The 12172-nt window shown below is 38.5% G+C and overlaps 1 protein-coding gene across 4 annotated transcripts in view; it reads left to right on the top strand.

Moving 5' to 3' along the window:
• The first annotated feature begins 7803 nt into the window (after positions 1-7803).
• The window catches only part of EYA1 (EYA transcriptional coactivator and phosphatase 1), a 418629-nt gene continuing 414260 nt past the window's right edge, over positions 7804-12172 (top strand). For 2 of the 4 annotated variants that reach the window (XM_038579505.1, XM_038579506.1), the window contains exon 1: positions 7805-8284. The gene's annotated coding sequence lies outside the window, so the exon portion shown is untranslated. Of the gene's footprint in view, positions 8285-12172 lie in introns of all 4 variants that reach the window. The other 2 variants (XM_038579507.1, XM_038579501.1) reach the window with 2 other exon arrangements.

Below are 12172 nucleotides of genomic sequence, written 5' to 3'. Positions count from 1 at the left end.
ATTGGAAAAAGAAACAGAGACAGAGGAAGGCAGGCCTCTCATTGACAGACCATAGGAAAAGCATTGGGAAAAGCATTCTTGCAGAGTCAGCTGAAAGGGTGAGGAAACCCAGGTCCCTCGAGCCATCCCCAGCTTGGATTGTCTGTGCTAATGAAAACAGAACCAGAGGACCTTCTATTCCTAAGGAGGCTTTTCATATTTCTGAGATTATCTGAAAATGTAAGCCACGTGCATGTGAATCTCAGGGAACTTTAAGAATCCCCATAGTCCCAGGTCTAATCCTGGAATTTAAGAGATAAAGTAGAATTTGGTTTCCTGCCCCCCCCCCCCATGTTAACTGGTTGGTGTTAACACTTGCCAATTAGGTCCAGGAAGTAAAAGACATAGTACAAACTTTAGAGCCACCCAGACCAGCAGCTTTAGCAAGCTTTCTAAACTCTTCCATGCTCGGCTTTCTCATTTGTGAAACAGAGATACTAACTGCCTTAGACTTTTTTTTTTTTTTTAAGATTTTCTTTATTTATTTATGAGAGACACACAGAGAGAGGCAGAGACACAGGCAGAGGGAGAAGCAGGCTCCCTGCAGCGAGCCCGATACAGGACTCGATCCCAGGACCCTGGGATCACGACCTGAGCCAAAGATAGGTGCTCAACCTCTGAGCCACCCAGGCGTCCCCTGCCTTAGACTTTAAAGCAAACAAAGTGTGTTGAGTTCTAGGCACATGGAAATGATGTTCCATAAACTGTATCCCCCTTTACATGCAAAAACTCACAGGGAATATAGAATCCTTGCAGTAAGCCTGAAATGAAGATTTCTAATATTATATCCCTTTCCTTCATTCCTGTCCATCTTTGCTAAAGTTTTTCATGACTTTTTTTTTATTATGTTCTTCCCCTTTGTTTGAAGATGAACATCATTTTACTTTCCTCTCTGGTGAAAAGTCCTTAGATTATGGGTGCTCAGTAAGCATTAATTATATCAAAAAAATGATGATTGCTATGATGGTGCAATAAATTTTTGAGAAACAAACATTGGACTTTCCTAGTATCCTGAGTCAATGACAGTCAGAAATAGATTCTAAAACTGCTGACCCATTGTCCTATGGTCTGCTAGCTCAAGGGATCTTTCTTTTAAGACCTCCACGTGTAATTAAGTATTCAGTTCTTCAATCATGTATTTTTCCTCTGCTTGGAACTTTTTTGCTGATGGCCAAGGGCATTAACTCCTTCCTTCCTTAGGCAATGGAGCCTTGGGAAAAAAAAAAAAAAAACTCAGAGAGAAACTCTATAACCCTGGAAATGTACTACAAAAATGTAAGTGAGGAGACTTTTATTGGCTAATGATAGAAAGAGTTACCCAGCAGGTTTGAAACTGAAGATGGGCCTCTAATCTCTGTGATACATCAAATCAAAAGTTGCGTTTCCAAATTCCTGGAAATATCACATTTCCTCATGGTCTTTCGTTGCTTTCTCTTCCCTGGAGATAGTTTTTCCCTACTTCTTATGAAATGAAGTTTACTTTTCCCCAAAGATCCTCACAGAATTACTGTTTCATGATAGAAAAATTTCCCTGAGCACCAGGGTGAGGACAACGAGATGTCCCATCCCTACCCAAGTCACATGGAATTCCTCAATACGTGATTTAATTCAAGAGATTGATATACACTGGATTCTTATTTTGTATGTTTTCCTCCAGTGAAAAGGGGCTTTATCTCCAATTAAGAGCACTTTCAATAGTGTGTTGTCATCATGCCAGAGAGGACCATGAAAATTCAGCCAAAGTGAATTAATTCGTTGTTGAGAGGTAGTTGAACCAAGGGAGTGGGTCAGCAAATGAGCAGTTTTGAGAAATTATGTTAATTCTAGCAGTCAGTCAGAATGTTGGCCACCATGTCAAAAACAGAAAGGAAAAACTGAAAATGTGTTTAAAGTAGATTGCCGTAGGACACTTTTTTCTTTGTTGGTGTTTCTGGCATTAAGTCTTCACGTCTGCTAAGCAGTGTGGCCTTGTTGCAACTGGAAGCAGCACAAACTCCCTTCTCCCCAGTGAAACCAAAATACTAGCTATTGAAGTGATTGTGGTCCCAGTTGCTAAGACTCCTTCTGACTAGCCGGAAGAGAATTTCTGTTTCTAGCTGCACCTTGGTGCTTTTCCTTACCTTCTTTTTTCTTCTCAACCTAATACATCCTCCTTAAATAAAGGATCAATGATCAAATCTCTTAAATCATACATTATCTCTTTAATTATGCCATCCTGGTATAGACTTTTCATGTACATAAGACAGAATGAATCAAATTATCAGAAGTAAGTTGGGCTTTCCTTTTCTGTTCCCTCACTCTCCCTTCTCCTGGAGCCTTCAAAAAGATTGTGGCTAGGAGATACAACCATTTACCAAGACAACTGGAAATAGGTGGTTAACTGAAGTAGCCACAGGTAGCAAACTGTCTGCCCTTGGAAGAGCAGCACAAACAGGACAGCATGAAATGCAATCCCATAGACACTTCTAGACCTGACCAAACATAAACGTCCCTATGGTCCCCCATGGCCCAGTTTTCTAACGATAGGCTTCTTTAGCTTTATAGGCATTGTGTCTATAAATCCATGTTAAGCATTAAAATAAATACGTATATAGAGAGATAGAGATATATACATATATATAGATATATAATTACATAGGTAAAAGAGGTAATTTAATTTGCACTTCTATCATTGTATCTTTTTATATTTACCAAATTTTCTATAATATATATTCTGCTACAATCAGAAAAGAAAAACCTACTATAAATGTTGTTTGTATTTAACATTGCAGTGTGCTATTCCTTCACTTTAGCATTCAAGGACACACCTCATTCATTTTCTTATTGACTGCCTACTGTGTGCTAAGTACCAAGCACCACCCTAGAAAATTTGTGGGTTTTTAAGAAATCTAGGTCTGAAGTAAAAGGGACAATGGTTAATGGTGAGAAGGGCAAGAATAGATCCAGAACTAACTTAAATGTTGCTAAACTGGAAAATGGATAATTATAAATTATATTAAGTGAAAAAATCATAAGAGGATAGTCACAAAGTTACTTAAATTATAAAAATCTATTTCTGTATATTAGACAAGAAGGGAAATATGTTTGAGAGGAAGGAAACAGTGTTTATTGCTCATTTATGTTTCTAAATCAGACTGTAGTAATCACTCTTTGAAACTATAATAGAGCCCAGGCCATGGGACTCTGCTTAGAGGGAGCAGCTTCAGTGGGGGCCCTAAATTCTGGTGGCACTGACACCTACTTAGTTAAGAGAGCCACAAGGAGAGGAACAGAGGGAGGCAGATCTTTTGGTGTGAAGTTCACTTTAAGCCTGACCTTGACTAGCACACAAATAGTAACATTTGGTTCCATGCCCACAATGTTTCTATTTCTATTCACAGTACAAAATGGTTTTCTCAGTAAGATATGAACAAGGATACCAAAGTTCCAACATACTCGGTCTATTGAAAAATAGGCCATGAAAATTAAAAGTGAAAATGTGTTAGGAAATAAAACCTAAAACTTATTAGAAATGCTTTCAAAAAACCCAAGAGTAACATAAATAATAAAGACATTGAAGCAGCTCATATAAAGTCTGGAGGGGGTAGGCACTTCCCAGTTTGGTGGGACAACTCAGTAACTTCATTAGCATACCACTCGCTTTCTGACCATTCTGTCCTACTGTCTTCAGCATGTTGGCTTTTTACTTTTTGGTCATAAAATGGCTGCTGCTGCTCCAGTCAACATGACCTTGTTCCCACCTCCCACGCAAGAAGAAAAGGTTGAGAGCAAACACCTATCCTCACCAAGGTCTGACTTTCTAGTCCCGACAATTTCCCTTACAGCTCATTGATGAAACTGGGTATCATGCCCACACCTTAACTGGCTAACGGGCATAGATGACCATAACTTATCTTACCAGTATGGACTAACCAGTCATGACTTTTACCCCCTGGGACTAGGAGGAGTGTGCTTTTGCCAAGATCAAGGGACTCCTTTTGCTACCTAAATAAAATCTGGATTCATTTTTTAGCTAGGAAGAATGATTGTGAGACAATCAAAATCACCAAGGTCTGCCACAATATCCCCTCTCCTATCAGGCCGAAAAAGGTAGCATAGCATATAGTTGATGTCGCTAAAGTTATTCAAACCACGTATCCAAAATCAAGCATGCTAGACTCCTTTTTTTTAAGAGAATTCCTGAAACAGATTGTGTAATTCCTTCAGGAAAACCTTACTGGGACTAATTTTGTTTCTTGGAATATTCATTTATTTTCCCTTTGAATTTTTCCAAAACTCATTTAAAAATATGAATTGACACATGTGGTCAGGCTTGTTTAGCAAAGTTCAACATTTTTTGAAACATGTAACTGTAAATTTTTTTACAAACTAGATCTATTTGAAATGTGGTTGAATAAATGTGCCATTTGTTGTACTATGAAATGTCGACAAATGACCTAGCTAAAATATTGCTCTGTTTTTCTTAAAGGATTCTTTGTTCTATATCTGAATATAGGTGATGTTTTTATTTTTTAGAAATTTTCACTCAGAAATAAATCTGAGATAATACTTCTACCCAAACCCTCTTCAGGGACCATTGTAAGTGATCCACATAAGCTACTTTTAAAGTTTCCCTCATCTCCATATATTTAATTAAGTGGCCTAGGAATTGAAGATATTTCTTCATAGTTATGACTCATAGTTTTCCCATAAAACATAGTATAAAAATGAACTTTGAAAAATCTCCCAGTATATATCCAGCAATGCCATAGGTTTTTTTTCCTGACAGCCATTTAACTTGGGATGAGGGGAGTGCTGTCTATAAAATTTCACATGTGACAATGAGTTTCATGCTTTTTTGCCTTAGAATTGCAATGCAAAACACTTGGACTATCTCTCAACAGAAGCACAAAACTGGCGTCGACAAACATAATAAAAAGAATAATGTGAAACTTCTATAATTTTTACTTTTAGATTACCTATCTGGGTACCTTTAAGATATTTTTCAGATTTCTTTATGTTTTAATCATGGAGCAGTATGGAATTTAGGAGCTTGGGTTTGGGGTCGAATACAGAAGTTCAAATTTTGCTTCTATCTGTTATTACCTGTTCAACCTTCAGCAATTTGATGAGTCTCTTTGTTTTTTTTTAAGATTTATGTTTTATTTATTTATGATAGACAGAGAGAGAGAGAGAGAGAGAGGCAGAGACACAGGAGGAGGGAGAAGCAGGCTCCATGCCAGGAGCCCGTCGTGGGACTTGATCCCGGGACTCCAGGATCGCACCCTGGGCCAAAGGCAGGCACTAAATCGCTGAGCCACCCAGGGATCCCCTGATGAGTCTCTTTGAAACTTAATTCCTTCAATGGTTAAATAAGAAAAATAAATTCTTGAATAATAATTGTTTCAAAAAGTAAATCATGATTCTCATACAAATATAGAATGAATATATCCCAGAGATTTTTCTTAACTAATTAATACATAAGGAAAACAGCTGTTATAACCAACATAAAGTGGAATTTAAATCCACATCCATGTATATACCATTACAGATGCTCAAATGAATTTACTAATAGATGCAAAACTGGTCATTGGGCATTAGTTAATTAATGATTAATGCTTAATTTCATCTATTTCACTTCTACCAGACAAAATTTATTTGAATTTCTAATAACAAGAATCATTTGTATTGTATCTAATTTCTACAACGTCCAGAGTTATAAAGTAATTCAGACAATGGAAGAAAACCTAGAAAGATGTGCTAGATGGGGCAGCCTGGGGTGGCTCAGAAGTTTAGCGCCACCTTTAGCCCAGGGCATGATCCTGAGGACCCGGGACATGGGATTGAGTCCCATGTCAGATTCCCTGCATGGAGCCTGCTTCTCCCTCTGCCTGTGTCTCTGCCTCTCTCTGTGTGTCTCTCATGAATAAATAAATAAAATCTTTTTTTTAAAAAAAAAAAGATGTGCTAGATGGAATGTACTAGAACTCTGTAGGTCTCTGTCTATGGCATCCATTGCTTGAAGGGAAAATAGATGCAATTTAAAACCTGAAGGCAATATTAGACAATAATCAGGTGCCTGAGTCCGAAACTAAGTACCTTCTGGTTTGCAAGAGTTTGTCTTATGTGAATAAATCTTTTTCCTGCATTCCACACACTTCTTTAAATTTAAGAGTCTTTACTCCAAACCGGATAGGAGAGCATACTGAATGTGATGCTTTTTTCTCACTCTTTCCACGTCTGACAAGAGGATGTTGAAGCTAAAGGGAAAAGAAACCCAGATTGCAACTGAGTATGTTTCTTGGCACCCCCCTCTGGGTGTTACCTTAGGAAGGGCAGGAGAAGCTCCACGATGGAGTCCCATCCAGTCTTGGATGCTAAGAGCAGAAGACAGTTTGGCCCTGCTTCCCTCCTGAAATTCTGGAAGGAAGTAGCCTCACAGTATTTGCTCTTTCTATCTGGGGTTGCTGTGAAAATGAAAACATGGCAGAGGGGAATACTTAGAGTGACAGAAATTTTAATATACCAACCTGCATCCCCTATACCTTAGATCTGGCTTAGAGGAGATCTCATGCACGTATGTCCCTATGCACACATCTAGGATAAATTCAGTGCAGGGTGAGAAGCAGTGGATGCTAAGTACTAGACCTCCTTGGCTCAGACCCATGGCTCAGACAGCAGGAGATGTTGGCACTGCCCATCAGTAGATGGGGCTAGGTGCTGTAGGATAGAGGCCAGAAACACAGACCTCTCCACAAAGACCTGAGAGAAACAGAGGCAACATTCAGACATCCAGACATCTTTTCCTGAGGTTGGTGAGGGACAAAGTCCTTGAGAGAGGAGAAAGGTCAATAACAAGTTTGTCCTTTCCAGTGACTAAGTCTAAACCTTGAACTGATGATTTGCCCTAAAGTATCTCTACTCCAAACCACAATGACTGAATTGATCTGAACTGGACAGCTTCAGTTATTTCTACTATAGATTGGGCATTAACCACAATGGTGACACATATGAGAAGATACAGTGTTGGCATTTTACAAAAATACTGTAGAATAAACCCATCTTCCACCACACCTTATTGGCATTTTGCAAGGACCCCTACTGAAAGCACTCTCACCTTTTTTCATATTTTACAATTAGTTATTCATGTAGGTATTTCCCCCTTACTAAATCCCGGCAAGGCCTATATTTTGTACATCTTTTTGTAGCACCAACCCTGTTCATAGTAGGTGCTCAGTAAATGTGGATATTTATCAAACTGAGTTGGGTGGGGTTTTTTTCCCTAAATTAAAATGTCAGTGTTTTTTTTTTCCTAAGGATAAATGTATTCTCTATTTTGCAATAATTTCAGAGCTAAAGGGATATCAGCGATCCTTAATTTTATTTTATCATGTATTTTCTAATAGCCAAATTGTTCAGGTATGTGTGCATGCACATACATATATAGTGATGATATAACATGACTTGGCTTGGTTGTTCCTAAATTAGCCAGAGGCCTTCACCGCACGGGCCATGGCCATGGTCTTGTCTTCTGCTAGGGTATTTGGGCAGTAGTGACTTTATCCTTTGGGTATCCATGCTTCTCCAGAAGTAGGCGTATGCCTGGCTCTCTTTTCATGCAGCCGACTGTGTTTAGGTTGCTGCCAGCCCCTACCTACTAAACTTCCATTGAGCTGTCAAAGTAGTTTTATCGTGCATGGCTAGATCATTTTTTTCCCCTGCCATGTTAAAATTAACCCAGAACTCATCATCGCATAAAGTCGCTGAATTGTTCTTTCCAATAGACATTACCTCTTACTTAACAGCCTTGTTTTTACCCTCCTGAAATTGCAGTGTCTGGCATCCAGAGATATGAGCTGCATGAATGCAGGACAACACAGGCACACGAGTCTCAGCACTGCAGAGTGGCTGCGGGCCCCACGATTCCATCTGACCCAAGGACCCATAAGTACCTCTCGGAAAGAGAATCTGCGGACCAAACACACTGGGAAGATTAGTGGGATGGCGATGGACCCTTGAGGGTGCCATGACATTGCAGAGAATGGCATCCAGTGCTGCTTCCCCCCCTCTGGTACCTTCCCATTCTTGGTGACTTTTGCCTTACTACCAATTCTGCATGCTGATGCAGTGTCCTTGCTCCTTTTGCTGACACTGGTCATTCTTCTTTTAAACTGTTCTCCACGATACTTGACTGCATCCTGAGAAGCATTATCCCGCTCCAAAGGACTTGTCTCCTACTTACTGAAGGTGGTCTCAGGCTACTCTGGTGAGTACCATTCTGACTTCCCTTTAACTTAACTAACTCTCTCCCTGGATACTAATGAGGTGTCTGAAAGTGCTAACTCTGTTGTCTTAGCTTGCTAATTGCCTTCTTCAAAACATAAGAGATTTCATGACCCACTGTGTCACCTCTGCCCTTTGACCTATTCCGATGACACCTATAAGCATTCATGCAAGAATGTACATAAGTGTACCAAATAGCCTGAGATATTATCACATTTTGGTGGACTACTCTCAACACCTGTTAATGGATTTTCTTTTTTTTTTTACTCTGGTTGGCTAAAACATGAATTTTTGGACAACTGAAAAATATTGAGCCTTTGTAATCTAAAATGCAGTGTCCTTATAAAAAGCTTCCTGACATTTAAACTATAATAACTTGAGTTTAAAATGCACAATAAAGATGATGTTTATACAGAATGTAAAACATATTTTTTAAAGTTTAGGACCACATTACCCAACTTTGCACACCATATTCTTATTTCAGATTCTATTACAAAAGATGACTACCACACATGGGTAAGTTAGTTTGCCCCCTTGGCTTCTAGAATTTAAGTACAGGCCAGCTGTGAGAAGAAAATTCACTGCTTACAAACAGGAAGATGCAGATGGTTTATATCATACCTATAACCTAAATTATTAAAGTTAAAATATTTAAAACAGCACCTGGACCTTATAAAAATTCTATGTTATAGATGGATTCCAAACTGTTTAGCAATAACAATCATAATGGCTTATATAATTTTCTAAGAAATTTTCTTTTAAAATTAAATGACTGTTTGATGCTTCTCAAAGTTGATTTGTGGGTAGGGTTCTAGTCTGAGAAAAATCTGCTTTTATTTTTGAGTGATAGCAACATGAAAGAAACATATTTTTACCTCCTTTGCTGTTTTTCTTTAAAATTGCTCAAAAACATCTAAACGCTGCACACCAGGCAGTTCTTGTAGGTAGAGCTTGATGAGAAAAGCAAATTGGAAAAAGGTCTCCAAGATTCAGTGAATTGGTTTGAAAATGCCAGACTACATGCATGAAATAGAAGATTGTATTAGCTGAAACAATACTATAAGATTTTTGCCCAGTTTATTACAGTAAATAAAAAAGTTCGCCACCAACAGTTCCTCCCTAGATACAAATGCAAAACAATCAATCTAGATAACTGGTTAATTTAGACTTTGAAAACATTAAACGAACATTTGATTGAAATGGTTATTGGGCAAATTCTTTACAATGTCTTTCAGGCTTTGTCCATGCCCAGTAGGTCAGGAATCTTGTGTAGAGAAAAACTGCAGGGCAACCAGTAACTGAGGGAGGTAAGGATGCATGTTACCCTGAGCTCAGACTCTTCAGTTCCAGGAGTACGGGCCCCAGCAGAGGTACTTGCAAAATCTGAAGAGAAAACAGAGATATGTGCCATGGGATTCACTCGATGCCAGTTAGTTTCTTTTGCATAGTTTTACTTTGATTTTGCCAAATTCACATTACAGAGACTTTGAAATAAGTGAGGAAAGAGTTGATAGGAAATAGTTCTGACCAATTAATTTTCAAAAAGGTATTTTAGTTAGTTTTTGATTTTGTTCATAACCCTTTATATAACAGAGTTTTTATTTCTTGTTTAGGATTGTTTAGGGTCTCGTGGTCATAATTCTGGATTTCAGTTCTCTTTCAAAACACCTAAGTGTGTTTGAAATGTAGGTGATTAGGCTGAACATGGCCTTCAGGGTATAGGCTGGGAGGCATTTTGGTTTAGCTTTGCTTTTACATCTTGTTCCCTTCTTTCCTTTAAAAATGGATTAAGGTGTACGATTATATGACGCTCTCCAAAAATATTATATATTTGTACATAGTATATCAATGCATCAATTGTATAGATAGCATAATCAGTTTTACCAACATTTTGTTGAATTTGACAAATCACATTCAACCTATTAAAGGCAGTGGTTAAGACTCCAAGCTAAAAATACACAAAATCTGGAAAATACCTAAGTTAGAATTCTGCTGCCAATGTTTGCACAGATACAGTAGGCACACAGAGAATATGGACGTATCACTGAAGATTTTTGTTTATGTTTGCCTAAAATATTGACTGCAAAAGAGTTTAGGATAAAGTGAGCAGCATGACAATGATGCATTCTTCTGATCAGAGATCAGACTGCTATTCCATTTGCAGAGCTACTGATTGAAGACAACCAGCCTATCTTGATAGGCAGAGAGTGGTAGACTTGAGGTTGAATTTCCCCCGTGTTCCTCTGCTTCTTTCAGCATCATTCATCTTATAAACATTGAGAACTTGCTGAATGCCAGACAAGTGCCGGGCACTAGAAATGCAAGGTTAAAAAAGACATCATTCCTACCTTCCAGAACTTAGAGTGGTGCTGCAGGAAGAAAGGGCAAACTGCGGCAGCCCCGGTGGCTCAGCGGTTTAGCGCCACCTTCAGCCCAGGGCCTGATCCTGGAGACCCAGGATCGAGTCCCACGTCAGGGTCCCTGCATGGAGCCTGCTTCTCCCTCTGCCTGTGTCTCTGCCTGTCTCTCTCTCTCTCTCTCATAAACAAATAAAATCTTAAAAAAAAAAAAGAAAGGGCAAACTGGTAAATAAATGCAGGCAAATGGATAGATTACACTGAATAAGTGAGCTCAGATTGACTTGGTGAGCACACATACATGCACACACACACACACACACACACACACACAAAATCTGCCTCTAACTCTAAGCTTCTTGCACACATTAACTGTGCCCTTTAAAATGTGAATCCGGTCACATCATTACAACCACTCACCCCTGATTAAAATCCTTGTACAGTTCTCTACTCCTTTGAGGCTGAAAACAAAGCACCTTAGTACAACTGCCTACAGGAGTGTCATCACCCAGCTCTGGTGTCCCTCTTCACTCTCTGGTTCCAGCCATGCAGGCTTATGATTCTTCTGAAGAGATGTAACTTATATACCATAAAAATCACACTTGGCCTGTTTTAAGTGTGGAATTAAAAAAACTCTAGTTTATCACCACAGTCTGAATTTAAAACATTTCCGTCACCCTAAAAGGAAACTTCATATCTGTTTATCGTCAATCGTCAGTCCCAATCCCCACCCCTGCCCTGGGTAATCCTTAATCTACTATCTATCTTTATAGATTTGCCTTTTCTGGACATTTCATATAATTATATAATATGCGTTCTTTTGTGATTGGCTTCTTTCACTACACAGTATGTTTTTGAGGTTTATCCATGTTATAAACATATATCAGTACTCTGTCTCTCTTTATTTTAGGATAGTATTCTGTTGTATGGATTGACCATGCTTTGTCTATCCATCCCTCAGTGGATGGACATTTGGTTGTGTCTATTTGGGGGATATGATGAAAAATGCTACTATGAACATTCACATACAAGTCTTTGTGTGGACATATATTTCACTGTTTCTGGGTCGATACCTAGGAGTGGAATTGCTGGATCATATAGTAAGTCTATGTTTAACTTTTTATGAAAAATGATTTTCCAAAGTAATTCGCAATTTCCACAGTTTCATATACTCCTGTTAATATATAATGTATATTGGTTCCAATATATAAAGGTTCCAAGTTTTCTACATCCTTGTCAATGCTTGTTCATACCTGCCTATTATAGCCATCCGTAGGCTATAAAGTGGTATCTCATTGTGGTTTTGACTTGCATTTCCCTAATAACTAATAAAGTTGGACATCTTTTCATATGTTTATTGGACATTTGCACCTCTTCTTCAGAGAAATATTTATCCAAATCATTGACCCACTTTATTTGGGTTGTCTTTTCGTTCTTGAGTTTTCAGACTTCTTTATATATTCTGGCTGCAAGTCACATATCAAATATATGATTTGTAAATATTTTTTCCTATT

Source organism: Canis lupus, chromosome 29, assembly GCF_011100685.1.
Source record: "Canis lupus familiaris isolate Mischka breed German Shepherd chromosome 29, alternate assembly UU_Cfam_GSD_1.0, whole genome shotgun sequence".
Classification (NCBI taxonomy): Eukaryota; Metazoa; Chordata; class Mammalia; order Carnivora; family Canidae; genus Canis; species Canis lupus.
The sequence above is the reverse complement of the archived record's forward strand: the minus strand, read 5'-3'. Positions and strand labels throughout refer to the sequence as shown.